The sequence below is a fragment of the Protopterus annectens genome, chromosome 10.part0 (genome assembly GCF_019279795.1).
Source record: "Protopterus annectens isolate FY-2018-M chromosome 10.part0, PAN1.0, whole genome shotgun sequence".
NCBI lineage: Eukaryota > Metazoa > Chordata > Ceratodontiformes > Protopteridae > Protopterus > Protopterus annectens.
The window spans coordinates 719,248,473-719,270,389 of record NC_056744.1 but is presented as its reverse complement, the minus strand read 5'-3'; the positions used below and the strand labels follow the sequence as shown (position 1 = coordinate 719,270,389).

General features: G+C 40.1%; 1 protein-coding gene across 1 annotated transcript in view; it reads right to left on the bottom strand.

Moving 5' to 3' along the window:
- Positions 1-18,143, bottom strand: part of USP1 (ubiquitin specific peptidase 1) — a 1,001,653-nt gene extending 983,510 nt beyond the window's left edge. Inside the window, exon 1 of the mRNA XM_044086802.1 lies at positions 17,644-18,143. The gene's annotated coding sequence lies outside the window, so the exon portion shown is untranslated. The remainder of the gene's footprint in view (positions 1-17,643) is intronic.
- Between the last annotated feature and the right edge of the window lie 3,774 nt (positions 18,144-21,917).

Here is a 21,917-nt window from a genome sequence, read left to right as displayed (position 1 = left end):
CCATTGAATCTGGAGAGGTCCATGCTTTCCGCGATATGACCCCCAAAAGTTGGTCATAAGGCGGCGTCACCCAGGAGATGGAAGGTCGGGAACCAAAAGCCTGAAGATACACTGATTCATCCTCAGTAGGGTTAGAGGTCTTCCAATCACCCCTCTGTCTAAGGATTTCTAGGATGTCAGAAAAAGAGACATCCTCAGAGGGGGATCTAGGGGACCCTTCTGATTCCTCTAAATCAGTGTCTGACGTGACAGACTCAGGTGAGTCAACATGTTTCCTCTTACACAGCCTCTTCCGAGGGAGCTCTCCAGTGGGATAATCTGGAGAGGTCTCGGAAGAGTGAGCACCTCCAATGGGGGCTACTTGGGCCTCTTGTTCCCTATGCTGTGGGGGTGGCGGGGAGAGCCTGCTGCTGGTGGGACACAGGTTCCAATGGAATGGCTTTGGCAGAGATTAAAGCCTTCTCTATAGCTTCAAAAGCCCCCCCCCCCGCTCCGAAGAAGACCTCTGCTCTGAGAGGGCAGATGGTAGACTCCTAGCAAGAGGGAACGGCTCCGAAGCAGAAGTGGGAGCAGAGCTGAGTCGAGCCAAGGCTCTGAGAGGGAGGGTCGGTTCTGACGAGAACCCAGGGTGACTGTCCCCCTCGGAGTCAACATGAGAGCGTCTGCTCCCAGAACTCTCAGGTCCAGACAGAGCCATCAAGGATAGAGTAATTGGCTCAGAGGAAACAGGTTGAATCCCCGGAACCGAAGGGTCCAAGACAGAGGAAACTGAAGTAATAGGCTCCGAGAGCGAAGCAGTTGGAGGAGGAACAGTGATTGGTAAGGGGGTCGGCACCGAGACCTTTGGGTCTGGAGGGGTCAATTTTCTAGCCAGAGCTGGATCTGAAAGCAACCTCTTCACCACCCTCTCGATGTCCTCATCTGATAAGAGTCCTGGAGGATCTGGTGGAGACAGAAGGAGACCTTCTCTCCAAAATAAGAGATCTCGGTGTAGGAGATACAGTCTCGATGTCGGCAAAATTTTATGTACAAAAGATAGTCTTGGAACAGATGAAAAAGATGGCACCGAAATAGATGATGCTGAGTTGGAACCGGAACTTCTTGGCTCCGACGCTTTAGTCTTTTGTTGTCGGCTCCGAAGCTGGGGCCGATGATTTTCTCTCTGAAGATTTTGGAGCTGTCTGACCAATTTCCAGCTGTTCCTGGAAGAACTGGTCATGACACCCCCGTCAATGAGTTTTCTTTTTCTCTCATTTAAAACTCTAGTGCTAAATGCATGACAGAAGGTGCATAGTTCCTGTAAATGGGCTTCACCAGGGCAAAATATGCAACTGGCGTGGCTGTCTGTAAGAGACACTTGTACACACCTATCACATTTTTTGAACCCCAAAGGGTGATGATCCTTATCTTTTGACATTTTTAGAAACAAAGACAAAAAGATAGCAATAGTATATTAAGCACGATAATAGTTAGAAAAGGAGATGAAATTAAAAAAAAGTTAAAACAGTCACACACAAGGAGAAAAGGCCCTCTAACTTAAATGGGCACTACGGCCCTCTAACTTAAATGAGCCGTACAGTCCTAAGGGGGAGAGATAGGCGTTGAAGAACTTACAGAAACAATCACACAAGAGACAAGAAACTATCTAAAAATATATCAGATAGAAAAAAGTAGGAAAAAGACTAAATATAGTAAAAAATCATTTCACTTACCAACGAGCCAGTAAGACACAACCTCGAAGCTTTCGCGGCAAACGAGATCTCGGGATTTGCCATGAGGCACTATGGGATAGGGGCTAGCCTCAAGCCATTAAAAGCTCTCGAGCTTTAGTGTCGGCCGAGTGGCTCCGAACCCATCCAGCAAGAATTACGATGAGATAGGACTACATAACATCAGATATAAAAGCTCTTAAATGTTTCAGTTTGTCTTTTGAGTGTACGTACGTGTGTGGTAGTGAGAAGTGTTTAGCTTCTTTAAAGCTAATTTTAAATTTGCAGTGCCTTCCTGTGAAGTATGGTGCATATAATCTCTATAAAAACTACAGTACAACAGCTCTAAAGACAGTACATTACAAGTTTTGTTATGCACCTCTTTTGTGCCTGAAAGTTGTACAACAAGCTTATATCTTTACGATTACAGAACATAATCCGTGCACTCCATGTACTACACAAAACTAACTACACTTGTAAGTGATTAGAATTACTGGAAAATATTTAAGAAAAATATTACTACACAGTAGCCAATGAAAAAGTTCCTTGCAAAAAGTAGCATGCCTGGATAATACTTACCACACTTTAACTTTTAAAAGTTAGCAGATTAACATTAAACGCCAAGTATTACCCTTGGATTAACAGAACTATTCTTTGAATATAACCAAATAACCACTTGGTGGTATTCAGAATTAACATTAACCTATAAACAGCAAATCAAATCACGGTTTACGTATGTAACAGAAGAAATATATGAAACAGCTGCATCTTACAGATAAATAAAAAAATCTGAAATTTACATCAGTCAAGCCCCAACAATATGAAATACTAGGCATTTTAACTCTAAATTCTTTTAGTGCTGGGTGCAATCAACGTGATCATGTTTACATAGAAAATAAAGTTAATACAGCTAGCATTGCTTTTCATATACAATACTGTACAGTAATAACAGTAACACCACACTCCTTCAGACAGGTGAAGAGCTAAAGCAATGATAGTAGTATTAAAATAGTACACCATGTGAAATAAGGTCTACTGACCATTTTTATGTCTTGCATAAAAAGGATGTTGCTAGAGAATAACCTACAAGTGAGGACATAAAAGAAAACTAGGTAACACAAAAAACAACTTGAAATAAACAAACGTTACATACTTAACGCAAAACGTTACATACTTAACGTAAAAATAACCTGAATTGGTACTTCTATTGTCGTAAATTTTTAAATCTATGAATGGCAGGTACTTAGCCTAAAGATTAGAACTTTCCCAAGCTATTAAAATCCCCCTTTCTTTACCCATGAGATCTTGCCACCATACATTGAACTCGTGCAACTGTTGCACAAACATCAAAAGGATGCATTCTTGGAGGAAGGCTGAGAGGCATCAGTGGCTCCAAATGAAATAGTTCTTACGACTGAACCTTGAACTAACTGCATGTCTCAAAACACAACTTAATAGGATCATAGCAGATTACATGACTATCGACCCAGTCATTTTTAGCCTAGCCATTTCAACCCAATGTGATACCATAGAAGTACTAATCAATACCCAAGATTGCATTTAGCTATGACTGCCCAGGGTTGTGGGCACTATCCCCAATAGGAATTTATGGTGCCCCATCCACTCATCCAGGTTCCTCTTGAACATGGTCATAGAGGTGCGCTGTTTCACATTAAATCGGTAGCCTGTTCCAAAGACAAGGCAGTTGATGGGAGATAAATAGGACATGGTGGAGAGACAGATTTAAGTCCTAGGCCATATTTAAGTCTGGAGCTGGAATACTGCTTCCTGCAAGATGACCTGTTGTATTTAGTCACTAGACCTTAGGCTCTAGAACTGACAAGAACAATATGCTTTGGATATCCACATAGGGTAAAAAAAAAAAAAAAAAAAAAAAAAAAAACACAGCTACATACCTCTCAGATGTCCAGATTTTTTTCCTCATATAATTTGAGGTTTTCTGGATTTTTGTGTCAAATTCACTATACAATAACAAGCATTTAAGATTCAAACTTCATACCTTTCAGAAAATGCATGGTAACATAAGACCTTTTACTCTAATAGCTTTCTAAGTTTTAAGAGCAATATTTAAAATGTGTCCCTATTTTAGGGGCTTTATCCCCCCCATTATTTTTGGCTTTGTCCAGATTTTTGTGCCAAGAAGTTCAGAACTGTGCTATGCCCACTGAAAATACAGTTGTTTAAGTATACTTATAAGAACAGATGTCAGAATGACGATTGCTGCAATAGCCTTAACTATATCGGTTATATCCTGCTAAGGAAAACACTTGGCCAGCTTCCAAAGCTTCAAGGACACCATTCATGTGCCCAAAGCATTGCTCAGCTTGTGATGAGCTGAAGAAACAATGTTTTGGGCTCCAAGCCCTTCACAGCTTTCATGCCAACCGAGACAGGAAGCCTAGAGTCCTGAAAATGTCAATCCTAAGAAAATAAAAATACAAGTCCTCACCCTGGCAACAAAAATATACTAAATAAAGCAGAAGGAGCAGCTACTGCAGCAGTGACCATTCAAACATCAACAGCACTATGGTAAGTTTACTTACACAACAGTATTATGTTCATCATAATGACCAACGCTGCAGTAGGCTTAGCCATATGGGTAGATCAACATAACTTACACTGACTGGGAAGAGAAAGGACGAGGGGCCAGAAGCCTCTGAAAAGTCCTAGCAAAGCCTGCTCTAGACCTGGAGAAGATCTAGTTTGTAGTGCTTTGTAAGAGGTATGTACAGAGGACCAAGTTGCTACGTCTAGAATCCACCCTTTTCCAAATATCTAAAGACGAAGCCCAGGTCCTGGTAGCGCGAGTCTTGACACTGCCTGGAACTGCCTTAATGTGGGGGATGGAGGGATAGATTCCTGTCCCAGAGACTTCCTGTACTCTAAAACAAGCTACCCATCTATGTCAAGCAAAGTTCCTCATTGGCACTCAAGAAAAATCTTAATGAGTGGATGGGAAATAGGAAATACACCCCGGGATCACTTCTGTGGCTCTGCTCGACAGGGGCACAGGACATTAACTTTCTTGGGTGGCATAAGCCAGGGAACCTTGTTGGCTAGGCTTACTTAGGCCCTTGGGCCAATAGGCAGGTACTAGGCTATGTAGCAAAGGGTAATAATATCAGTAAATCATTTGGAGTGAGTCTGCTTTGACACAGGTTATTCTTTCTCAAAGGAAGACAAATGATTCAGAGTTAAAGATGTAGTACTGCCAAGATACAAGGCATGCAGTATCCTCTCTCCCTTCTTTTTATTCCAGAAAGAAGGCGCCAAGATGGACAGCTTGGCTAGAAAGTAAATTCTGATACCACTTAAGGCATAAATAAAAGGATTAGTTTATAGAAACCCTAACTTTGTGGAAATGAGAAGGAAATGTTGGCCCTCCACAAGAGCTTTCAACTCAGATACTCATTGCTGTGTTTTTTTTTTAAGTAAACAATGTCTTTCATGTTAAAAACCTCATACTGGCCTGATGAGCTGGATCAAATGGAGAGAGAGTTATTTTTTTTAAAGACAGAAAGTAAGATTTAAAAAAAGGAGCACTGGTTTTCCAAGAGGCTTGAGATGCAAGTAATGCCAAACCTAAAAACCTATACACAGGACAAATATATAACAATAATACATTAATTAATAAGTTATATCATAGAAACTCATCCCTGACTGCTTTTATGCATAACTTGGAAGCATGCATTTTAAGAATATTTCTATTGGATATGGCTTGGTTTGCATTTGTTACTTGCGTATTATCGCAACCAGATTTTCGCGGTTGTGAAATTCACATCGTGGAATCAAAACGAGTGCAGGAAACACAGTAAGGTGTCACAGTCTTTATTGCTGAAGAATAACTTTGGATTACCTTCAGCAAGAAAAAAAGAAATTTCTCTTCCTGTTTTGCATGCATTACACACACACACACACACACACACACACACACACACACACACACACACGAATTGTCATGGCTGCTCCGTTACTGACAAAAAGGAATTTTTTCAGCGTGTGGAAGGAATCATGAGAAGGAAAACAGACACATGAATCATGCTTTTGGCAAGAAGTTTTCTCACAATTTGTAAACATACTTGAAAAGAAACCTTTCAATGAGAAAGTTGTAATAAGTAATGCTTTTCAAAAAAGGGAGAGCAGATTATGTGGGCAGCTGATTCTGGGATCGTTTTTCATGGAAAAAGTTTGCAGTAGTGGTTTTGTTTAAGGATGATGGCATGTTCAGACAAATAGAGACTGCACCTGACCGATTGATTTCCTTACTGCTGTTAACGTTGTGGAGTGCTCATTCGTTGATTTTGTGTCTGTGTGGTGGTAAATTGTCAGCAATTGCAGTTAGTATAGCATTATGTGGCTTGCAATAAGGGAGATGCTGGCAGTAAAGTGCCCACATAAACTAGACATTTTTCAATTTTTGTTAACACTGCACAAAAAAACGGCAGTGAGAACACATTACATTACTTTTTACAACATTCACAAACAGATTCAATGAGCGGGAAGCAAACGTTATTTCTGCGAGATTGTTTATATATTCACGTGCCTTGTTTATCTACTACATATGTGTACTACAATTTCATTTTCCTGCACTTGCACAATGAAATCTGCTGGTCTCACCTGATCATATTTGAAATAGTGAAGTACACATCATAAGTGTTTACTCTACTTTTATTGCTCTGGTAAGTGCTAAACATTTCTTGCTCCACTTCTGTTGTGTTCCAACTACTGCACATCCACAAGAAACAGCTGCCTAAAAAAGTTAAGAATCATCACCCAAGGCAGTGGAAGTTGCTTGGTGTCGGGATGTATCAAACACCTACTATCCTGTCCAAGTAGATTCAGTCTGAGGAGACTTGTGGCAAGTGCCCTCATTCATTTCAAATAGAAAGGAGAACCAACGCTGCTTGGGCCAGAAGGGAGTCACCACAATGATCTTCGGGGAGTCCTGAATTTTCAGAATAAATCATAGAGACTACAGGAAAAGGGTTAAGCATATACAAATGATCCTGCCCAAGGTAAAAAGAAACTTCATCCTCTTTCTAGAACTTACTGCATGGTATCTTGGAGTAGAATTTTGCCAACTGTGCTAGAAGCAAAAATCTCTCTCCTGTAAGACTCCCTTACTTAGATTCTCTCCTGTAAGACTCCCTATTCCAATTGTGATGGTATGCCCAGGTCCTGCTCGGCTAGCCTACTTCAAAATTTTGCTCTGGTGGAATGCAAGATAACTGTAGAGTGAGACTGTACTGAAAAGCTATATCCCAGGCCACCACAGCTAGTCTGCACAGAAGATATGATCTGGGTTCCTCTGGATTATGTATACCACTGTGGTGTTGCCTGTAAACACTTCTAACAGGCCAGGGGAACACAAATGAAAAGCTATATCCCAGGCCACCACAGCTAGTCTGCACAGAAGATATGATCTGGGTTCCTCTGGATTATGTATACCACTGTGGTGTTGCCTGTAAACACTTCTAACAGGCCAGGGGAACACAAATGGTTGACAACATTTATGAAAGCCAACATTTCTTTTACATTAATGCGTTTATGTCTGTCCTTTCTGTTCCAGAGACCCTGCACTTTTATCCCTAAAGACAATACTCTGCAAAGTCCGAGTAGTCTGTTGTTACAGACTGTGCTGGAGCTGGAAGGAATAAACAGAAGACCTGGATTCTGGGCTCTCTGCCAAAAAATCTCCCTTCTCACAATGGGATCTGGAAAACCAGGGGATGTTGAAACAAAACTTTTAGGTATTATTGCATTTTTCTCATGTATAGTTTTGTTAGAGGAATTAGAAAAATCATGGATGACAGGAACCCTAGTATTCTGAGAAACTCCCTTGCCGAGGCCTCAGCTGGAGTAAGAAAACTCATTAAGGATTTAACTACAGACACACTTTCCCCATGGAAGAAAAAGGCCTTGAACTGACACATCCAAGAGACGACTCACGAAAAAGTCACTACGAGTTAAACTAGACAATGTTATTCTGGAACCACAATCTGTGCAGATCTCTCATCCAAAGGAAAAAGACTCTGCACATTTCTGGTAAAGGCATACATACCAGTACACATTCTTTGTTTCATTACTTTACTACGTGCAACCATGTATTCCTTAGTCTATGCAAAATTATGTTTTTTGTTTTTTTACTATGGTGCTTGGTTTGTGTCTGAAATGGGTTTGTCAGCCAGTCCACTTACCGGATTATCAAACAAAAATAAATACATACAAACAAATATAACCACTATACTCTGCTTACAATAATCAGCGTACAGAGCCAAAGATTAAGGTTGTCAGTGTTTAGGCTAGATAAATAAATACCAAACAGGACAGTGCCTGGGAAATAAATGTTAGTTGTTTAGGTTTTGCCTAACTTGAGGCAGCATAACCAGCCCTGACAACACATGTTCAAGTCTGAGCCAACTTGCAATCCATCTTGCCACAAAGAGATCAATATTTTTTTTTTAAGGTTTATTAAAAACTTCCATCATATGGTATGGTATGGTGTTAAAAAACTTTTTCCAGATCCAAGTAGGCAGTGTCAACAATATGACTACTATATGTTGCCCATGTGACCGTTTCAAAGAAGCAGAAGAGACTTAACAGGTACAGCTACCCCTAAATCTGAACAGAGGGGTCAAGCCTGCTCAAAATTAAAATTTTAAATATCCTGGTTGTGAGATCAGTGATGCAGAGTTGCAATGCTTTACAGACATGACTATTTACATGCTTTTATCTACCCTAGTAGGTTGCAGACTGCATGAGTGAGGGGTGGAAACACTGAACTTTTAAACGTTTTTAAGCTATATGAACAGCAATGATTACGGCATAAAGATGTCATATAGACAACAACTGAATGCAGCTCTGCATTGACAAAGCTAGGTCTACACTTTCCCACATCAGTGGTGGAATCATGCTGATGGCAAGGCACCACCACCGTAGTGTGCCATAACTGAAGAACATATCCTGTGGCAAGCCTAAGGCTGCATAACTTAAGGAGATCAGTGAAAACCTGCACAACACTATATTAAACAAGGATATGTTCCTTGAAGATGCTGGGGGCCGATTCAGGGACACTTGCAGTGAGGGGAGAGAAGTTGGCTGCAGAATTTCTCCCCTTAAACTACTTAATTTTCAGCATTTTTTTTTTTTTTGAAAGAATGCAATGTCTTTAGGATTTAAATGGGGGTGATGCTATTAGACAACTGCAGAGCAGTGATAAGAATTACTCCTTAATTTTATAACATAGGTAAATAAGGACTTTTTATCCTTAGCCTCAGTAGCTAGCTTATGTTCATGGGACTGTCTGGTAATCTTTACAACTGCTCTCAGTTTCTTGGCAAGGCATTCTATATTATCTTTCCGGCAGAAGGTTCTGGCTTTACAAAAGTAATCCAAGCTTCCTTCTATTACATAACTCGCTGTCTACTGACCACCAAGATGGTTTGTTGTTGATTATGCTGTTATATTTCGTTCCAAAGGTAACTGTTCTGTCTAATGCATTTACCTAAAAGAGTATAAAAATCCTTGGCGTAGCTGTATATCCCAATCCACAGAATGGTTTGATATGGGCACATTTTGAGATTTTGCAGTACAACTGTAAAAAGTTTAAGGTTCTGAAGTCTCTTAAGAGGGTGATGCTGGATGTTCTCAGGGTGAAAGTAACCAGTTTTGTTGCCTGACTTAATTGAGGGGCCAACCAGAGGCTGGGAAAATGCCAAGTCAGAGTTTGGGGAAAACTAGCCACCCCGGTATGATTTTTGACAATTTGGCTTAATGAGAATTCCGTGGATCAATCTCAGATATGTTGCACATGCCCAACTTTAGAACAGTACCCAATCTAAGAAACGTTGTGCACAACCAACATTACAAGTGTAAAGTACTCCAGTTCCATACGTATAGAGGAAACTGGGTCAACATTTCTTCGTTGAAAGCTTAATTCATGAATGCCTATTCATCGAACCCCAATTGAGCACCTTTTCATTAATATTTACATCAAAACTTTTTCCTAGAGAATAAAACTACTTGGGCACCAGAATAATCCTAAAACTAAGGTGGGGGGACTTTTCCTCAAAATGTGATCTCGGAGCTGGTGTATATAATTAGGGGGCAAAGGGCAAATTTGTAACAGCCAACTAACTCCTTTCCCTAGGAAAAAGTTTCTATGATGAAAACAGACGCCAACACTGGCCCAGTAATCAAGGAGCCTCAATCCTCACCAGTGGCAAGGGGTTGCGTACAGACTGGGAGGATGACAAGTATAAAACACAGTAAAGTGCAAATTCTCTTAAGAGCAGAGACCTGGTCTCGGGCTGTTATAGAGTTGAGATTTTAGCAGAGTGGTCAAGCCACAACCTCCAGCACCCTCTCTGTCCAACAAGTGCTTCATGTTCCTGTCCAAGAAGCTGATACACACACACACACACCTAGGAAAGGCTGGCACAGGTTTACTAGCTATGCCCCGACTATAAGGGGGTTTGGACTGCCACCAGCCACTCCTTTATCAGCTACTTTAAGGCCCTTAACAAAGGGTGTCCAATCTTACTGTGTAATGCTAATGGTAGTTTGACCAAGAGCAAGGCTATGAGGAGTGGCCCGCACAATGTCACCAAATAGATATGCAAGTTGTCTTAAAAGATTAAATATCTCTAGACAGACCAGCCACAATTGAAAGGTTTAAATATATTTAATAAAAGGACAAGAAAATACTCAGTAAACTTATTTCAGAGTTCAAAATCACAGGAAATATTTAAAACATTGCAGGACAGTCTCAAATAAAGAAAACATCTAAGCTATAATTCGCTATATTCCTAACTGTATCTAACAGAAGTTACCATACCCTAGACTTACTTACTCATAGCAAGGCAAGACAGATGTGGTGAGTGGGTTTTCCAGCTGATGTTGTCAGGTCAAAGACAAAATACACTCTCTCGAGTTCTTAATATAATATTTCAAATATTACTGCTGGTGTAGCCGGCAGCATAACATCACTTCTTGTCATCTGACTATCAATTCCCAGGCTCACAACCATCGATTCTAACATCGACTTGCAAAAACACATAGACCTTAGATCTTCTGGCAAATGGTGGAAGTCGTAAAATAAATTTATTCATCCACATTAAGACAATACAAAAAACTTCTAGTTCTAAACATTATGTCTCCTGTTGCACTGAAACAAATATAACCATGAGGTTATGAAATAATTTCAACTATATTTTCGGAAGTTTTGCAAATTAACCTATGTGCCAGTTCCTACTGTTAAACATATACATTTACACACTTACAATAATTTATATACATTTCTGTTCTTTTTTAGTAGGGTACACTGTGGATACATCTTTAAGCAGAGTACTAACATACTCTTCAGCAGATAAATGCACAAACCATCTTATATGACATACAGTTCTAATGCATTTGTAACACAAGCATATGGATCATATCGATATTAACAAATGGCAACCATTTACAAAATTCCGGACAGCTGTGCTGGCAGTATATTAATATTCAAAAATGACATATTTACAAAACTCCAGACAGCTACACTGACAATATTTCCTTCTGTGATATAAAACAGGCGTTCGCAGAATTAAGCTTTGGACAAAGTGAAATCACCAAGGATTAAGGAACCATCTCTTACACGGACATTTTCAGTGAATCTGAGGAAGTTTTCCCTGCAGAAGAAGGAGATCTTAGTAAGCTATAATGCTGAAATTCTAAATTACCTAGTGTGAGCAAAAGTTCAATGAGCTCCCTGGAAATTACAAAATAATCTCTCTTGAAGGGATAAAATCCCTGATGAGTGACGACACTCCAACCATTACCAGTACGCTCCCAGGCATAGCATGCTGGCACAGACAGGGTGCTCCTCTTATACTTGAACCATTTCTCTGTGACTAAACAAACGTGGACTTGTTCCGGATGCAAAAGTGCCACCAAACTGGGCAGTTTATTGCTAAGACTCCTGGACCTGAAAAGGTCACCCTGTTGTTATTCAACTTACAATTCAATTTGTTAGACTAGGATGTTCATTATATGAATTCTCAGAAAAGTAGTAAATCACGAGTAAACAAGAAGTCAGTTGCAGTTGTTTGGGCTGGGCTGCATCAAACACCCCTGATCTTGTGCGAGTAAATCCAGTCAGTGAAGAAGATTATGGCAATTTCAAATGCAGGGGGGGGTGGCGCAGAGAGACAGAAGCACTATTTATTGCCTGGGCTAGAAGGGAGCAATCACAATGATGTCTGGAGAGTCCACTGAATGTTCAGAATGATGCCAGCTTTTAGTGGAAAAGCATACAGATAGGTTCCTGTCCAAGGAAAGGAAAATGCATGCATCAGTCTTTCACTCCTTTTAACTTACTACAGCCAAGTGACACCACCAAGTGTTTTTGCAGTTACATCCTGCTGATGCCTCTCTGCATGAAATACGGACTGTTCACATTTGCATTAATTTCAAAACCATGTGAAATACAATACAATACAAGCGTATACACGGACAAACAACTGTATTTACAATTTTGAACTCTTTCTAATGCCAGAGACACTATTACTAAAATTACATTTACTTACATGGTCATAAATTTCACATTTTTTCTAAATATAATCAACAACCAAGTACAGAACCAGCTAGTCTTACTTGAAAACTCTCAGTTGGATGAACAAAATGCAGCTGACAGTACGTGTGCACCTTCAGCTGTTGCCAAGATATTTTAAATCTGTCTTAGAAAAATATTACAAACTCAAAATTGACTGTGATTCATGAAGACTTGCAATACTACCACAACAAGAACAGTTTGTTCAAATAATGTACGGATTCAGAGAGGAGAACATTTGTTAGAAATGTGAGAAAATACTTGACTATATCAAAAGACTCAGGCTCTGCTCATTAGACGCTACAGTACAAACTTCCAGAGCTCCACTGGCAAGAATGAGTTAAACGGATTCCTGAAGCTACGTTTTTCCAACTGATTGTCACAAGCAGAGGCAAATATAGCAGAGTCCCGATTATTCGACCCAGCCTTACAAAGTTTTCGGGAAGAAAAAAATCATCAAGTCTGAATATGTAAACATTATATGTATTCACCTCAGTATGTTTTTTGAGCTTGTAGCCATCTCATGTGTGAAAAAAATATTTATTGTCCACTGGAATAAAAGACTTTTTTTTAAATCTGTTTTAGTCATATGTTTGATTATCCGAAGTACAATGTGCTTCCCACAACTGTATCAATTCTGGGAAGACTAGCCCCCCCCCCCCCATTAAGTTTGCATTCTTGAGGGTCTGTTCTGCTCAGCTTGTCTGCCACACAATTTTTCTGTTGCCTATGATTATGATGATCAATGATTAATGACAAGACTTGTGCTAATAATGCTCACACAACCTGGAGTGCTTACACAAAGTGCTGTTTAAATTTCCACTTCTAACTGCATAAGTATGCTCACTGTTGACACTTTTCTAGTGGTCTTGCCAACATATGAGCTATTACAGCTTAAACGTGTGGCAACATACATCCGTACTTTTCCGTTATCGGGGCAACACTTTCAACGAGATCCTTCAGCTGAATCCAGTGCCTTAACATGTCTGCTAACCAGGTGTAAAAATTGTGTGTTAATTTAAATAAGTTATTTTTTAAAGTTTACCACACAGCTGGTTAGCAGATGTGTTAAGGTACTGCAATTCAGCTGACCTATCACATTGAAAGCGCTGCCCCAATTAGTACCAAACAGAGAAATGAAAATGCAGCACGTCTGGTTAATCTAAGTTTTTTTTTTTTTTGTTACTAGTGTCCTAATACCATTATATCTGCCGTACAAGAAATTAAAAGTAAATATGTGCCTGTAAAGTGTTGTAGTGTAAATCTCCTGCCTGCAGTTCACAACTCATGAGCTGACTGGCTATCACAGACAGCACCTCTGTGTTAGAAAGTGGATGACATTCATAATTTTTAAAATGTGGTATGCATTCCCTCTAAGTTTGGAGTAACTTACAATTTTACTTTAATTTCCCCTATACTATAATTACGTACATGATAATTTGCCACTTGAACTTCCTAACAATGCTTAATTCCATTGTCAGGGAAACCCTTTGAAATGTGCAGCTGCTACTTAAAAAAAACGCTTACTACAAATCAACTGTTTGTACAATTCCAATAGCATCTTCGCAGGTAAAAGATGCCAAATAAGTGTACTCATTTCTGGGCTTACAGTAGTACAAAATTACTTCACAGGTTTTCTGACACTTTAGACGTGGTTGCTAAGGCCCAAATGCAATATATTTTCCTGTCTTTACAGACTCACTGTAAACATGTGCTAAATGGATAATATTTATTTAGAGAAGAAGATACACACATGTTGATATTAACACCTAGAAGACATGAAAATATACTACATGCGGAGCTCAGAGAGCGCATTTAAAGTGTTGCCCCAATAACGGAAAAGTACCCATACATCAAAGAATATATAGTCAAACCTAAATCTACCACCAAACAATTGTTTTATTTGAAAGATAAAATATTGGTCTTGTACCGACAGCCAGCAGCAGCAAAACTGAAATGCAATTGTGCCCAACTCATGTTCCACTTTTTGTACCCACTCAGTCTGAATTCTAACAGCTCTCCTAAAGCCTTTTGGCTGACCTGTATTTAATACTTCTTACACCCACAATTTCTTTGACAAGTTCCTCTATCTCAATGTACCCCATATCCTTAAATATACTTTTGAAGCCTCAAACTCTTCTGTATGTCTTCAGCAGTAGTCAGCTCAGATGATCATATGACTTGGTTTTCAGCAGAGCCATTTTTTTCATAAACTTTGACTGTACCTTAAAAAAAAAAAAAAAAAAAAAAAAAGTGGAATTTAAAATTAGCATTAAAACAAAAGCACATCATCTGTTTTGGGGACCAAGTCACCATAAACCTGAGAATTTGATTCATTTAAAAAGAACAAATCCCTCAGAACAACACTCACTGAAAATTTGTTAGTCTACCAAAAATAAGCCGGTTCCCATTACACCATAACTACATTAAGAAATAAGAAAGCAACAGTAGCACCCAATGGCCACTTTGGCCTGCATGAAATCATACCTAGCACTAAACTCCTAGGTGTTACCATAGACAAAAACCTCACATTCAACTTGGCTCCCTCTACCGACAGAAACACATACTCACTCCTACAGCTAGACTATTAATTGCCTCTTCGTTTCTATCATCTTCTCTTATACAGTTCCCTTCCTCACTAATATTCAATCTCTAAAATCCAAACTCGACTCATGTTATAATAAAATTGCTAAGTTTGTTACTAATGCTTACTTATCTCACCACTGCTCATTATTACTCAAACTAAAGTAGCTAGAACGTCCCAACTACCTCTTGTATTCAACTAACCGCTGTGCACAAAATAGTTTATAAGCCTTCTAAGTGCCCTGCTCCATTGTCGATTCTTACTCTACATCACCCAAACAGACCTCTCCAGTCCGACAACCAACTACTCCTCGAGGTAGTAAAACCCAATCTCTGTGATGGTCAAATGCTTTACTCCCTTCTCCATCGCAAAGATGTGGAACTCCCTTCCCCACAAACACTTAGATCTACCTGCTCAGCAACTCTCTTCAAAAGATCCCTGAAGCAGCACCTCTCCTCAACATGGCTATGCGTGTGCTAACACCACATCTCATACAACATAACCTCCCTACTCACAGCACTCCCATCCTCCCTCTTTAAATGTCTGCTAGCACCCTTTATTATCTACACCCTCTCACTTCTACACCATTTAAAATTTCTGATCTTTATTACATTATTCTTTTGCCCATCTCCTGTTTTTCACCTTCTAAACATGTTATAATACTTAGCCTCTCGACTCCTGCAACTACACTACTCCTACTGCACAATGTGTTTTATACGGTCATGTAAGCTAATAATTGCATAAACTGTTGAACCAAGTGTCTACATTTATATACTGTAGACAACATATACTGTCCTAAATGTTACTTATGCACGGTATGATGTACTGTCCTAAATGTAACACTGTGTACTGTATATGTATCACTATATTTGTAATCTGCTATCATGTACTGGATATCATTATATTCTGTACAGTATGTGTACTGTCATATGTGGAGGTTCTCCCCAGGCCTCCACCGAAAACGGGCACTTTTGGCCCAGTGGACCATCCCAGTAAACAAATAAATAAGGAAATGTCACCACAGTTTCATTGAAACATGTAATTTTTTTTTTTATTGGTAACACCAATATGCTCCACCTGCAAATTCGTCAGCATCATCATTCCTCATTGGTACAGCAAAGTTGAAACTTTTTTGGCATACTAAAACTGCATGAAGAATTTTTAAAATAAAAACAAAGTCACTGTATGCAGACAAAAAAAAATTAAAATAACGAATCCTACATCAGAAATCACGTCACGAGCAGATTTGTCTTTGGAGTTGGTGACAGCTGAGGTGGCATCCTTTACTCATATTCCACATTAAAAACCACCACGTCTAGAGCTTTGCCAAATGCCCAAACGTGAAGTTTGTACTACACCGTATTACAACAAAGGGAGCCAACTATAAGAGTAAATATTTTACAGTATTCACTGCTCAAACAATTAAAAGTCAAAGCACGATCTTGCCACAGTCAAGGAAATAAACTGCCGTTTTCTTCAATGACTTCTAAAATAATGCTCCAAACGTACTAGGATACCAGACGACAGTATAAACACAGCAATGGAATAAAACTGTTTCACAAAGGAATACATAAAATACGCTGATCTACATTTTAAAACAGTCACATGTAAAGCATTAGGACGTCTCTGCCCGTGTAAGGATTTCCTGACTATTGTGGATATATGAAGATCGAATGAAAAGAATGTTATCCACGTGGGAATAACTTCGCTACCATTCTGCACGTTTTCCCCCGTTTAGTTTCAGACCGTTTATAAAAAAACAAAACAAAAAAAGATTCCAACCCTTGTTGGCACTGTTTTGCATCAGTGTAGAAGTGGATAACCAAGTCCAGTATGCAGTTATCAGCAAACTTGGTCAACCACACTTCTTGAAGGTGACTTGGATGTCTGCAAAATAAATGTCAAACAGAAATGGACCCAGATTCCGGTGGCTGGCAGCCACCAATCGGCAACTTTCACAACTTTATGGAACCGAGTAAGAGACATTTCAAATGAAATAAACACGTTGGAAAGCTTAGGAGCAGGCTGGTCAAATAAAAAGCAAGAACAAAACATTTTTTGTTCACTAAATATTCAACATAATTTTCAGTTTGAGTAATGTGCTTGTCAAATAAAAAGAACAGCTTTTCCTATCCTATATGACAAACGAATGCCTCCACAAGAGACCTCTTAAAATCATACTTTCAGAATAAATACATAAGTACGTAACTAATCAAGTTATCCGTGTCGTGGTAACGCATAAAGATGCTTAATTCAGCGTGTTAAGTTTTCTGATATGAATTACAAAGATCAAAACATGACAGTCTTTTTGCACAGTTAATCTTAAAAAGAAAGCCCCCAATCTTCCTATGAGGTATAACAATTCCTCATGTGAATGTGTTCCGTTCAAAACTGTAAAAACATAGGTCTACATGTTAACAATATTTTGCACCCTTTATTTAAAAACTCACTGCAACAAGAGATTTCCCAAAAGTCACCCCAACTGCTGTATGGTCACAAAAGACTACAAAATGGCGTCCACTAACCACTTCCGACAAGGTAGTAAAATAAATAATTTACTTTAGTGTGTAAAGGCTCTCTCAAATATGCAATACTCTACAAGTAACACGTAATAATCATTAACTATTAGCATAAGAATATCGGAAGTTTGGTTCAAAACGTCACAGACTGACAAACTGCATTGATGTTAAAGAAAAACAAAAATACAACGATCTGTACATCACATGTACTCATTATCTTACATTTATGTCTCTATCCACAATCCAAATAATAGAAAACAACGAGACACTCTTCAAATATTTCAATTCCGACTGTTTTTATTTTCAGATTCCACCTGAAAGCAACGTACAGTACAATCTACTAACTTAGGCGCTGCATCCCGCGGTTGGAAATTAATCACTGTTGTCGCCCTTTTCCTTACGTCATGCTTGGTAGTAAGAGAAGAAAGTTTGTTTATTTTTTTCCCGCTCCCACGCTGACATCAGAAATACGAAAATGCATGGAACTGCCCACAATACGATACCAGCAATGGTGAGGGATTGTTTAAGTTCCTGCTGGGGGTTAAAAAAAATCAAAATTCAGTGCAGGAACGCCTTTTCCTTCCGGCTGTTTCAAAGGAGTTTATTTTGCTATCGGATTACGGCAGGACAGCTTATGCGCGAAGATAATACGGCGATTTCTACAGGTAACGTACTAAAATAGTACGTTTCCAGATATATTTTTTATAACTTTATTTGTAATTGCAGTATTTTGTTATAGAGCCGTTTGCTCGTTATTACGGCTATGGGATTACTGTGCGTGATACCGTTTAAACCGTTAGGAATCTGGATTTGTGACAGTAATGAAGTCATATGAAATGCTCTTTTTATTATGACAATTACTTACTCCCGCCACACATTCTGAGGCGCACACTGCAAAGTTGATTTTCTTGATGGGTGCAGAAGCCATTTATGGTTACAAGAGGGTGAAACCTGATTTTTGATCTGACCTGACATGATTATTGTTTGGAGATTTTCCCGAAATCAGTCTAAAAAGTACAGTTTTGTACCTACCATAAATGTAGATGTTCGAGGATATCCATTGCTGCAGTCCTGACATATGGGTATTCCGCTGTCCACCATCGGCCCGAATACCAAAGGGCTAGAATCTGGGCCGAGGCTGACATCAGTATGTGCCAGTATAAATGCGCATGACCGACGCCATACCTCAGTCTTTCTTGCCTCAGACGTCAGAATGCAAAAAATACCACCCAAAACCCAAACCTAAATAAGGGGTAGGAGGGGACTGCAGCAATGGATATCCTCGAACATCTACATTTATGGTAGGTACAAAACTGTACTATGTTCTTCGCTCCCATTGCTGCAGTCCTGACATATGGGTAGAATCCCAGAGCAACGGAAAACAGGGAGGATGGCCAACCAAAGAGAATTAGGAGCTGCCAACATGCCCTGTAGAAGAGCAGTGGCAAACCCAGCCCTAGACCTAGAATAAAGAGGTAAATGATAATGCTTAGTAAATGTATGTACAGAACTCCAAGTAGCTGCCTCCAAAATGTCCTTAGCAGCTACCCTCTCAAAAGCAGTAGAGGTGGCCCTAGTAGAGTGAGGCCTGATCCCAGCAGGAACATCTTTCCCATGATGAGAATAACAAAAAGCAATATAATGGCCAACCACTTGGAGATAGTGTGTTTTGAAACCGCTTTCCCTTGTGAAGTCAAAGCAAAAGAAACAAACAACTGTTGAGATCTTCTGAACTCTTTGGTTCTGCTCAAATAATATCTAAAATGCCTATGCACATCCAAAGAATGCAAAACTTTCACCGGTCAGCATAAAAAGTAGGCAAATGTATAGATTGGTTCAGTGCCACATTTGAAATTACTTTAGGCATAAAAGTAGGATTAGTACGTAAGGAAACTCTGTCCTTGTGAAAAATCAGAAATGGTTCTACTGCCATGAGGGCCTGTAATTCAGAGACCCTTCGAGCAGAAGTAACAGCCAACAAAAAAGCAGTCTTCCAAGACAACAACTTCAACACAGCTGTAGCTGCAGGTGCAAATGGAGGCAGAGTCAGCTTCTCCAAAACAAAAGTAAGATCCCAGGCTGGAGTGGGAGCTCTTTTCTTATATTCTTTGCCCCTCTAAGAAACTGTTTAACCAATGGATGAGAAAACAAAGGAGGGTCACATTCATAGTGAGCAGAAACAGCTGCAGCATGCACTTTAACAGAAGAGAAAGACAATCCCTTGTCTAACAAAACAGTCAAACATTGCAAAATACAACTCAAGTTAGGCAATTTAACATCAAAGCCGTGAGCTGCACTCCAAAGAAAAAACTCTCCCATTTATCGGCATAAACTTTCCGAGTAGTAGGACGCCTGGCTTCCAAAAGAACATCCAAAACTTGTTGTGGAAGCTGCAGGCCTTCCTTCCCCAAAACTGAATTCTCCAGGCTGTCAGGTAAAGAGATTGCACACTGATATTGAGAAAATGATTGTCCTCCTGAGGCAATAAGTGAGGAATCTGTGGTAATGGCCAAGGTGTCCCAAGAATTAAACTCCTGAAGAGAGGGTACCAATGTTGTCGAGGCCAATCTGGTGCTATCAGAATCATGCGAGGTATTTCCCTCCTGACTTTCAACAATACCTTTGGAAGAAAAGGCAAAGGAGGAAAGGCATACACGTGCAGGTTTCTCCAGCTGAAGGATAGTGCATCTATTTTCCAGGCTGGATGAAATAGCCTTGTGCAAAACTTTGGCAGTTGATAATTCAGAGGAGAAGCGAACAGAGCTATGTCTGGAGTTCCCCAAGCCATGGTCAACTGCAGAAACACCTGATGATCCAACTTCCATTCGCGAGGATCCACAATCTGTCTGCTCAGAACATCTGCTAAAGAATTTTGTGCTCCTGGCAGAAACTGTGCTCGAAGAGTGATGTGCAGTTTTAAAGCAGTTTCCCATACTAGCATTGCTTGTCTGCACAATGGATAAGAATGGGTTCCCCCTTGCTTGTTGATGTACCATATGACTGTTATGTTGTCTGTTCGAATCAACACCAGTCCTGATTGAAGTAGGCTCTTGAATGCTTCCAAAGCAAATTGAACTGCCAGCATCTCTGTCATGTTGATATGTAAATGAAGTAGCTCTGGGGGCCAAAGGTCTTGAATCCATTTCCCTTCGAGATGAGCTCCCCAGGCTGACTCCGAGGCGTGTCGTTAATATCTGACATGCCTCTGGCTGGGTCACAGAGAGTCCCTTGTATAGGTGACATTCCTGAGCCCTCCACAGAAATACTTTAGTATGCAAGGGAGAATCCGAATGACAGTGTCCAAATCGTGGCTGTGTTGAGTCCACACGCTTTTGAGATACCATTGTAACTCCCTCATATGCAGTTTGGCAATGGGAAGTACTAGAATACAAGATGCCATGAACCCTAAGGCTTGAAGGACTGTCCATGCAGTCAGCCTGGACATTACTGAAAGCTGTTGGAAGTATTGATGAAGATGTCTTTGTTTGTCCAGGGTAAGAAATGCCATCTGGATTGCTGTAGGCAGACACCCAGAAAACACATCTCTTGTGAGGGTACTAGACTGGACTTTATTTCGTTCACAGAATACCCTAGGCATCTTAAAACTGTCATTACATAGTGAAGATGTTGAAGAAGTTCTTGCTTGCCATGAGCCAGAATCAAACAGTCGTCCAGATAAGGATAAATTTGAATTCCTTGCAGTCTGAAAAGCAATTACTGGAGCCAGGACTTTTGTGAATACGCAGTAGACCAGCCAAAGGGCAATGCAGAGAACTGGTAATGCAAATTCCCATTCAGTAATCTCAGGAACTTCCTGGAACTGGGCCTGAAAGGAATGTGAAAATAGGCCTCCGTGAGATCCAGAGTTACCATCCAATGATCCTTGCCCAGCATAGGCAGCAACTGCTGCAACGTTAACATCTTGAACTTTGGAATTTCCAAAAAGGTGTTTAGAATGGACAAATCCAGAATTGGTCTCCAAGTATTTACTTCCTTTGGCACTAAGAAAAGACGGGAATAAAACCCTGTGCCTCTTTCAGCAGAAGGTACTTCCTGTATTGCCCTCAACTGAAGCAGAGAAGAAAGTTTTGCCTGTGCTTCCAGTCTTTGCTGATGAGGCACATCTGGCATACCTTTGAAAGGAGGGAAAGTGTGGAAATAAAATTGACTCGATTTACAATGTCCAATACCCATTTGTCCTGGGTAACCAAATGCCAAGTCTTAAAAGTCCCAGTTTTCCTCCTAGAGGAGCTGCCAGCATGGCAGAGTCCGGCAGCTGAAGACGCAGGTCATTGAGTTTGTTTCCGAAAGGACTGACCCCTGCCCTCCCCAGCAGAAGGGGAAAAGAACCCAAAGTCCTAGGAGTAGCAGGGCCCTGAGAGGAAGCTCTACCCCAACCTCGCCTAGACCTGCCCCTAGACTGATAATCTGAAGAGGGAAAAGACCACCCTTTAGTAGGCCAATTCCTACTGAACTTAGGGGGCTGAACCTGTAAA